Here is a 10,410-nt window from a genome sequence, read left to right as displayed (position 1 = left end):
CACTCCCATTAGTTATTTCCACAACATTCCAGTTGGATTAAGGTTAGGACTTTGATTTGGCCATTTAAGAACATTCACTATTCATGTGTAACCATTCTCTGGTAGAATGACTGTTTCCACAAAATGTTCTTCCAGTATCCCTGCGGTTTGTCCAAATGATCTTTAGCAATGTGCAGATGATCAGCAATATTTTTGAGGGAGAGGAGTGGCTTCCTTCTTGCTACCATTCCATTCGCACCAATGGTGTTCAGTGTTCTCTTGATAGTGGACTTATGAACACTTAAGTTGCTTAACTCAGGGCATGAAATTAGAATAAAGTTACAGTAGGTATAGTATTGTCAGAAAAGGCAAAGAAGTGGTTAAAATGGTCTAAACATAAAATCCATACTCAATAGGACAATAAACTTAGAAATTGGCACTACGTTTCCCCAGTTCTCATTAAGACACGTCTAGGCTCTTCCACATCAGTTCAGTACATTTTTTGGAAATCTTTTCATATATCCTCCGATCCTTTTCAGAATACTGAGGCTAGTGTGGGGCTAGGGTATGGGAAGGGCAGCATGAGCTACGGTAGAGCAGAGAGTGTGTGGCATGTGGCTGGGGTATTGGAGGGGCTGCATATGCTAGACTAGGGGGTGATTTTTTTTTAGCTGAGGGAAAGGGATAATAGGTTAGGGAAGTGGTGAGTTGGACTAGAGCAGCAGAGGGGTAGCATGGACTTGGGAATGGGAGGTGCAATACACTATGGAAATGGGGATGGGAGGAAAGGCATATGAAGAGGTGGGGAAGAAGGGGAGGGGCAGCACCTGCTAAGGTATGCCAGGTGCGGTGCAAGTTGGATACAGCAAACTCTGTAGTGCAGACTCGGGTAGTGGGTGGTGGTATAGGGTGGGGCTGGAGTAGGGAAGGTGTGGGCTTGGGTAGAGGTAGGGGGAGCTGGAGTAGGGGAAGTGTGGGCTGGGTAGAGGTAGGGGGTGGTGCAGGCTTGAGGGTCTGCATGGGTTGGGTAAAGGGAGAGGGTCAGCATGCACTAGGTTAGGGGAAAAGTTGCTTGGGTAGGGAAGGGGCTGCATGGGCTAATAATGGGGAATGTCAGGGATGGCTGCAGTAGGGGATGTGTGGGCTGTGTAGAGGTGGCGGTGGAGCAGGCTTGATTAGGGTCTGCATGGGATGGGGAAAGGGAAGGTCGATATGCACTGGGTTAGGAAAAAAGTTGCTGGCGTAGGGGAGGGGCTGTTGCTGGGGAAGGGCAGGAGTAGCTAGAGTAGGGCTGGTGTGGGTTGGATAGAGGAGGAGTGGTGCAAGCTAGGGTAATGGAAGGCATTTGTAGACTACGGGTGGTGTAGGCTGGGGTAGGAAAAGGGTTGGAGCAGTGTGTGCTGGTTACATCCTCCACAGGCTGGAATAGGAGGAGATTGGCGACATGGGCTGGAGAAGCAGCGGTGAGGGTTAGGGTTGGAGAAGGGTAGGGCTGTGGTAGGTAAGGAGTAGCACAGACTGGAGTAAAGGAGGGGTGGTGTGAGGTAGGATAGGGTGTGCACAGTGCTGGAGGAGGATAGAGGGTGTTGGAGGAGGGGAGAGGATATGCAGTGTGGGCAAGGGTAGGGGAGGGACCTATTCAGCGTGGTCTGGGGTTGAGGAGGGGCTGTGTAGCGTGGGCTAAAGTAGGGAAATGCTACATGCCATAGGCTGCAATAGAGAAGGTGTTGTGCAACACAGGCTGAGATATAGAAAGGTGTGGGTTAGGGGATAAGAGGGGCAGCTAAGGCTGGTGTAGAGGAGGAGCCGCATTGGCTGGTGTAGGTTAAGGGCAATATGGGCTGGGGTATGGTATTGGCACCATGTGCTAGAGTAAGTAAGGTTTTGGCAGGGTAACTTGAGATGGAGTAGAGGATGGGTTGCATGGGGTAAGGGAGAAGTGGCGTGGACTGGAGGAGAGGTGTGGGCTGGGGTAGGGGCAGGCCAGGGGTGACACCATTTGGGGTAAGGCAGGCGATGAACAGGCTAAGGTAGGGTAGAGAGGGTACGGCATAGGGGGAAGGCGGTGTGATGGTAGGTTATGGGATGGGTGGCGTAAGTTGGGGTAAATGTGTAAAGCAGAGAGGGGTAGGGAAAGAGTAGAGCTAGCTGGTGTAGGGGGCAGGCAGAGGATTGTCTGGCAACATGGTCTAGGCATGAATGGAGCAGACTGGGATAAGGGAGGTGGAGTATGAACTGGAGTAAGGGAGGGGTTGCATGGCATGGAGGAAAATGATACAGACTGGGGTAGGGGAGGAGTGGTGAGGTGTGGCCTGGGGTAAGGAAGGAGCGATAAAGGTTGGGTTAAACGACGCCAGGGTAGGGGAGAGCATGGCCCTTAGCTGAGGAAAGTTAAGGTATAGGATGGGGATATGGAAGGCTGGCACAGGTTTGGAAAAAGGAGGGGTGATGAGGGCTAGGTTATGGGAGTGAAACAGTAGAGTGTAATTGGGAGGGGGGGGGGGTAGCAGGCTAGGGAAGGGGAGAGGGTGTGTGGCATAGTCAGTGGCAGGGAGGGATAGGAATAGGGCATGATAGGTGAGGCTATGTGAGTTGGGGAAAGGGAGAGTGGTGCAGCCATGGCCAGGGTAGAGGAGGGACTGTGGGCTGGGAAGGGCATGGTAGGCCCTACGCAGGCTGGAAAAAAGGAGGGGTGGCACAAATTAGGGTATGCGAGGGCAGTGTGGGTGCGAGTTGGTGTAGGGTTAATGCAGTGCCTATTAAAGTGTGTAATTTTTGTTTTCTCTCTTTGCTGGCTATTTATTCTTATTTTGGTGACTCTAACACCAAAATAAGCCCCAGGCCAGATGGAAGATAGCTCTACCTCCAAAATTAACCAATGTACAGTAAAGCATGTTCCGCATCTGACCTGCAACAGCGTCATAGGAAGTCGGAATCACACATCTTCCTGTCTCCTGGTCTCTGCTTGTCTCCTGGTCTCGATGGAAGATGGCTCTACACTGAAAATTAACCATTGTCCAGTACAGCATGTTCTGTATCTGTAGGCGTAATGGCCTAATTCCATTTCATAGGCCATTATGCCAAGTGCAAAGTAGCCCACCGTGCTGTTGTATTACTGATGCAAATAGACCTCGGGGGCCATGTAAGAAGGGTTGACAACAAATGTTTTGGATATTATGTTTCCAAATATTCCTGTTTTTGAGAGGCCAAAATCTGCAATCTTGACATAACCGTTGTGATCCAGAAGGTTGTCCTCTGGCTTCAGGTCCCTGTGTATGATTCCCTTGATGTGCAGAAACTGCAGATCGCACAGGATCTCCACAGTGAGGAATCTGGTAAGAGTGATAGCCGATGGAGCATATTTCACTATCATCTTTATCAGGGTCCCTCCGTCCAGGGACTTCATGGTGTAGAAGATGTCAACCTTTGTTTTGAAAGTACAGAAGGCATGGATGAAGAATAGGCTACTCCCCACCATATCCAGGACTTGGTGCTCTACCAGAGGATTGCTTACTGGTGATTCCAGTATGGTCCTCTTCTCCACCATTTTCAGCTTTCTCTGGGGTAACATAGTCTCCAGCAAAGTCATAATGTATTAAGAACTAATAGGATTTTGTAGTGTGTAAGAACCATTTTTTTCCCACTGGAAAGGCTGTGCTAGATACGATAATACCATCTTAAAAACAGAAAGTATTTGTAAATACACAGCTTCCTAAGAGCAAGGAACTAGTGCCATAATACATTATTACATATTGGAAAATGAATATGGAAAATATTCCTTCATGTTCCCAGAAAGACTAGGATACACTCAGAATCATTGATGTATGGGATGTCTGCAGCCTATTCATTTTACAGAGACAAAATACCACTTGCAGAACTTTTTACTTACCTGAAGCTGAAAAGTTGGAAATCTTTTTTGGCTTTAGGAAGAAAAACTTGTATTTAGTGTAGCGGTATACTTGTTTGGGGCTTTTGCTTCCTTTAAGGTGTGTACACACGCACCACAAAAGGAAACGTTGGGTCCGCCGGACCCTCCCGCTGGGCGGTCTTTAGCCGACAGTATGCGCGTGAGTACGCGCTGTCGGCGGACTGATAAGGCTGTTTCTGAGCGATCCGCTGAGCGTACACACGCGCATACTGTCGGCTAAAGACCGCCCAGCGGGACGGTCCGGCGGACCCGTCGTTTCCTTCTGTAGTGTGTGTGTACGCACCTTTAGGCTCTCTACAAAATCCTAGTTGTTTTATTCTCCACAATTTCACTGGGTACCCAGTAACACGTCTACCTTGCAAATCCTACCCACAGAGGCATATGGATCCATACCTTGCACTGCTAAAGACCAAAACAGCCATTTAGGTACTAAAGTCTAGTAAAGATTTGAGATGCAGGGTCTCTTTAAGCATAGTTTCTCGGAGAGAAATTATGCAGTCATTTACAAGAAGCATGTTCCTCTAGAAGGACACATAATATGTTTTCAGATATTTGGAAAACATTGCATTCCTTGCATCTAGGTCATAAAGCACTGGTGTATTAGATGATGATGTGGGTCACATGCCCATGCCTGCCAATTGGAGGCTTGGGAGTATGGCTCCGGTGATGTCAGAATTTAACTCTTTGATGTTCATATAAAAGTATAGACGGGATGGCAGAGACTACTTTACTTTGTCTTCTGCATGCTATCCTGCTCTCTACGCTTCCTATTTAGAATAATAGCTTCATGTCTGTATGCTGTAAATATACGTGATGTACATAGGACATAGGAAAGACTGTTTATACTCTGAAGAAATCTGATGGAAATACCCAGGTAGTTTTTCCAGTGGTGTCCCTGGGGACACCTGTTTCATCCACGCATGTCTTACACCATGACTTGAGAGGTCAGCATTTTGTGGTGCTCAACGGAAAAGTGAAACAAGTGGACTTGTTATCATGCTGACAGTGTTCAGATAAGTACCTGTGTTTGCCAGGACAAGTCAAATTTAGTGATGAAGCCTGCTGGCTTAAAGGGACACTTAAGTCAAACAAAAAAAATGAGTTTTACTCACCTAGGGCTTCCAAAAGCCCCCTGCAGCTGTCCGGTGCCCTCGCTGTCTCCCTCCGATCCTCCTGGCCCCGCCAGCAGCCACTTCCTGTTTCGGTGACAGGAGCTGACAGGCTGGGGACGCGAGTAATTCTTCGCGTTCCCAGACACATTAGCACCCTCTATGCTGCTATATGGTATATGATATATGCTATAGCTGCATAGATGGCGCTATTGTGGCCAGGAACTGCGATTTTAACAGTACAGATTCTCTTTAAAGAGAATCTGTATTGTTAAAATCGCACAAACGTCGCCACTCCTTGCCGCATTAAAAGTGGTTAAAAACAGTTTTAAAAAGTTTGTTTATAAACAAACAAAATGGCCACCAAAACAGGAAGTAGGTTGATGTACAGTATGTCCATACATAGAAAATACATTCATACACAAGCAGGCTGTATACACCCTTCCTTTTGAATCTCAAGAGATCATTTGTGTGTTTCTTCCCCCCTGCAGCTATCTTCCACTGAAGTGTCAGGCTGTTTCTTCCTGCAGAGTGCAGACAGCTCTGCCTGTATGTAATTCCTCAGTATGTGAAAGCCCAGCCAGCTCAGAAGAGTTTTTATCCAGCTTGTAAAAGATAAGAGAGAAGCTGCCCTAATCTAAATAATACACAGGCAGTGTGCAGAGAGGGGCCTGGAGGGGGGAGATGCATCACAGAACCACAACACTGAAGAACTTGGCAGCCTTCCAGACACAGGCCGACAAGTCTGACAAGAGAGAGATAAGTTGATTTATTACAGAGATGGTGATAGAACGTGCTGCAGTAAGCCAGAGGACATTAGAATAGATTTTGGAACTTGTAGGATGATAAAAAACAGGAAGCAATTTTTGTTACGGAGTCTCTTTAAGTGTCCCTTTAATACTGAGTGCACAGCGGCCATTCAAAAGATCTGCCCTGAAGCCAAACCAATATTTCCGGTGGCTGAAGGAAAAGTTTGTTTTTTTAAACATGATGTCCACGGACACATTCATGCCCAAAAAAAGTGTGTTGTGCTGTTGCCAATAGCAACCAACATATAGATTCTTACATATGCATGTGTAAAATTAATAGGCCATAGGCTTACTGTACACAGATGGTTCTGGCTGTATGCCTAGCTTTTAAGGGCTATAAAGGAATCATTTGCTTATTCACTCCCTGGAAGAAGTGATGAATTAAGGACGTACATTTTTACTTGTGTGAAGCTGAATATTTAGAAATACCTTCTGTCTAATGAAGGTAACATTATATTTACAACATTTAACAAGGAAACAATACCATTTTGATACTCTAATCAGGACAGTTACCATATTTTTCAGACTATAAGACCCTCCTGACCATGAGACACACCTAGATTTAGAAGACTAAAAACAGAGCAAAAAAATACAGTTTATACTTAACCTGGTGTACCAAGGTGCAGGGGTGTCTTGCGGATCTTCTGCTCCATGTAACGATTGGTGTCAGCGAGAACAGATTTCTATGATTATTGGTGATCTGCAGTATCACCAATAATACAGATGCTATACCTGATTATGTGTGATCTGCAGAATCACCAATAATACTGGTATAGCCAGAAACAGGACAACCAATGTGAGGGTATGTGTTTGGTGCAACAGTAATGATAGAGATACTCGCTTTTCCCAGAGGAGCTGGGAGATAGGAATATTTCTATATAACACAGGAATACAAACTCCAGCAAGCTGGAGATACAGGCAATAGTTCACCCGAGGAGCGGGTAGAACTATGTTAAACAAGCTTACTGATCACCCGAGGAGCGGGTGATTCAGACTGTACTGTAGCCACTATCACCTGAGGGGCAGGTAGAGAGGATAGTACTGTAGTGACTATTCACCTGAGGAGCAGGTGATAAAGACTGGATTGCAGCAACTGACCACCCGAGGAGCAGGTGATTCAGACTGTACTGCAGCTACAGACCACCTGAGGAGCAGGTGATTCAGATTATACTGCAGCTACTGACCACCTGAGAAGCAGGTGATTCAGATAGTACTGCAGCTAGTAATGTCCTGAGGAGCAGGTGATTCAGGCTGTACTGCAGCTACTGACCACCTGAGGGGCAGGTGATTCAGCAGCTAGTATTCACCTGTGAAGCAGGTGATGCTGGCAGAGGATCCCTCACCAGTGACTAGGCTCACTGGTGAGGACAGGAGAGTCAGACAAGCAGGTTTGGCAACGAGCGGACAGATACGGTACAGAGACAGAAAGCTAGATCAGAGTAGTGTTTCAGAGTCCGCAACTATATCAGATAGGCAAAGGTACAGGTTCAGTAAACAGAAGAGTAGTCAGGCTAGCAGAAGGTCATAACAAATAATACAATTCAATTAGTACTTTAAGCTATCAACAGAATCTGGCTAAGTGTGGATCCCCAGCTCCTGCTGGTTCTAGCACACTTTGGGATCTGACTAGGTCTGAGTGCTAACACGTAGCATATGCAACAGCAGACGCGGAGCAACTGAATGACCTGTCCTATATATACTGCAAGCGCTCCACAGCGCCGCCCCAGTCACTCAGCCAATCCGGAGCATAGCTGGAGACAGCTGATTGCCTGATCAGCTGACTCCCCTTCTAGTTGCATAAAGGTCCTGTCGCCTGGCGCACGTAGCCCTTAGTCTGTGAGCAATAGAAGGACCAGGCAAAGCACCGGCGTGTAACTGTGCGGCGGAAACTGCCGGCTGCGACGCGGAGATAGCCGCCATGCCGCTTGCTGTTGCGGCCGTATCTCCGCTATCCATTACACTCCAATTGTTATCGCCCCTCTTGTGCCTCCCTTGTACTATTCTGTCCTTCTTTTGTCCCCGTGTCCAGCTTATGCCCCTCTATATCCAGCATGTGTCCCCCTTGCACCTCTTGTGTCCAGCAAGGACAAGATGTCTCCAAAATCATAATCGAAACTGGTCGGTAGCGGTTCATATCGGCGGATGTTCGTAAGGTTGGGACTTACAGCTGGAGGAGACTTTTCTTCGCATCCAGTTATCTTGGTGGATGCAAATTTCAGGATGGTAGGGGTTGCCAAGGAGATGGAGGGGATGGGACAATAACGGAGTATGAAAATGTGGGGAAAAGACTGGAATACAGAAAGAGTATGGAAGGGTGATAAAATAAATGCTTTGACTACAGAGAGGGTTTGAGGCTGGGGTACTAATCCCACAAAGTCTTATATCAGCAGCAGAAGATGCAATTTTAAATAAAACAATCAGTTTTTTTTAATTATATTTTTATTTCCAGCTATGCGTCCCCAGTCCACCAATGACAACATGCCACACCCCTGATGTAAGGCCCGACAAAAAACATGAGATCCCTCATATACTGTAAACTCAACTAAAGAAAATCACAATGCTCAAATAATGCAGACAGTCTCAAGTGAGGGAATAACACAAAATAACATAAAGGGCAATTCAATATTATTTTCAAATAAATATGTATAGAGGAACATCAGAGAATAAGTGGGCTCCTCTTCTGTAGTGAACCTGTGTCTAAATCACCTGAAATACATCAAATCTATGACATCATATGTCTCGTGATCAGTCCATAACTTCAATCATGTCAGTTTTTTAGCTTGAACCATAAATTGTGCCAGCTCTTCCGCCCTCACTTTGCTTTGCCCTCCGTCTTTAAAGGGGATCTCCGCATCAAACCAACAAGCCTTTTAGAGTGTATCTATGAACATTTATGAATATTTACCCTTCCTCCTGAAAATGAAATTCAGCAAAACGGAACATGTTGGCGTTTTATAAATTATTAATACTTAAAGGACAACTATTGCAAAAAATTGTAAAATATAAAATACATATTGTACCCTTTCCTACAGTAAAATTCACTAAAAATTACCATTTTCCTATGTTGCAGTCACTTACAGTAGGTAGTGAAAATCTGACAGATCTGTTTTGGACTAGTCCATTACCTCAGGGGGGATTCTCAGTAATTTCTTTATTTACAAAAGCACTTGAACTGTAGTTCAGTCCAACTGCCAAGCGACTGAGTGTGCAAGCGAGTAGGGAAGCTGGCTGATATTTTTGTTTAGATCTTTTCCAGAGAGTGCTTTTGTAAAAAATACAGGTAATATACTGAGGATCCTTTAAAGTCTATAAGCAAAAAAGCACAGTCACTCATGGGTATATGAAAATAAAAAATTCAGCTTTATTAGGGAACCATACCCACATAAGTTCAGACCAACCAAATAAAAACAATTAAAAATGGCCAAGATAGAGCGCACCTCATCCACAATTGCTCCCACACACGGCACTCTCCACACATACACCCCCTTTCCGGTACCAGAATTGACTGTTTCCTTGAATCTTCAGAGAGGGGGAGAGGGAACCTATGCTGCGGGGATCAACCTGGATAATAAGATCTCTTCAGCCCGCAGATTGCAATTACACAGATTGAGGCAATCTCACCAACTCTTGCAGCTTTTTACTGTGTGGCGGCGCCATCTGCCAGGCATCCACATCACTCCAAACCAGCACTGTATGGATCCCGATTGACTTAGACGTATGGTGCAAGTATCAGCTCAACCCACCATGCAAGATGCCATAGCGGGGAGCCAGATAAGAGAGTCTCGTATCCCAGTGTGTACCGTGCATTCAGCGTCTTTGCTGCGGCTGTTGAAAGAGCTCCCAGGCCACGGGAATTGAGCCCGCCCACCTACGCATTGCACCCGCCCCCTTTGGGAGCTTCGTCAGAATGTGCGCGGTTTGTGATTGGCTAGGCTGCGCATTTTATGCATAGTCCAGTACTGGGGCGGAGATTTAGACCACTTCCTCCTTCCACTCCCCTCTACTCTGGACCTCACCATGGCAACCACCAAAGCGGCACCTCCATAGATCAATATCAGTAAGTTGTGTAGAAAGTCCATCAGCTCACACACGCCAGTCAGATCATCCGCAGCTCCTGGACATCAAATCCTGTTTACACAGCGTCAGGATCCAGCCATTCATGCTAATCAGCACATGCTGAGTTGAATCACAGAGGGACAAATTTAGGTCTTGCAGTTTAAAGTTATAAACATTTACAGTCCTAGTGCCTGGTCATATGGTTCTCCCACTCCCCCACTCTCTAGCATACACTGATCTTTACTTCTTTTTATTATTATTATGGTAGGAAAGAAGTATAATTTAGTTCACTGTTCATTCCAGCGGGTTCCAGCAAGTTCAGCAGATATATCCATCTACTTTCCTGTTGTTTTAGGACTTTAAGGCGGTCTCCCCATCTCCTATTTGCCTGAACATGGGCTATTCCAATAGCTCTAAGGCCTTTTGAGTCTCCACCATGCACAATGCAAAAATGTTCAGCCACTGAGCTCTTAAACTGCCCATTTTCCTGTAGTCCACTCTTTATATTGGAAACATGCTCCATAACCCT

The sequence above is a fragment of the Hyperolius riggenbachi genome, chromosome 10, assembly GCF_040937935.1.
Source record: "Hyperolius riggenbachi isolate aHypRig1 chromosome 10, aHypRig1.pri, whole genome shotgun sequence".
In the NCBI taxonomy this organism is placed as follows: Eukaryota; Metazoa; Chordata; class Amphibia; order Anura; family Hyperoliidae; genus Hyperolius; species Hyperolius riggenbachi.
This window is presented reverse-complemented; position numbering follows the sequence as displayed.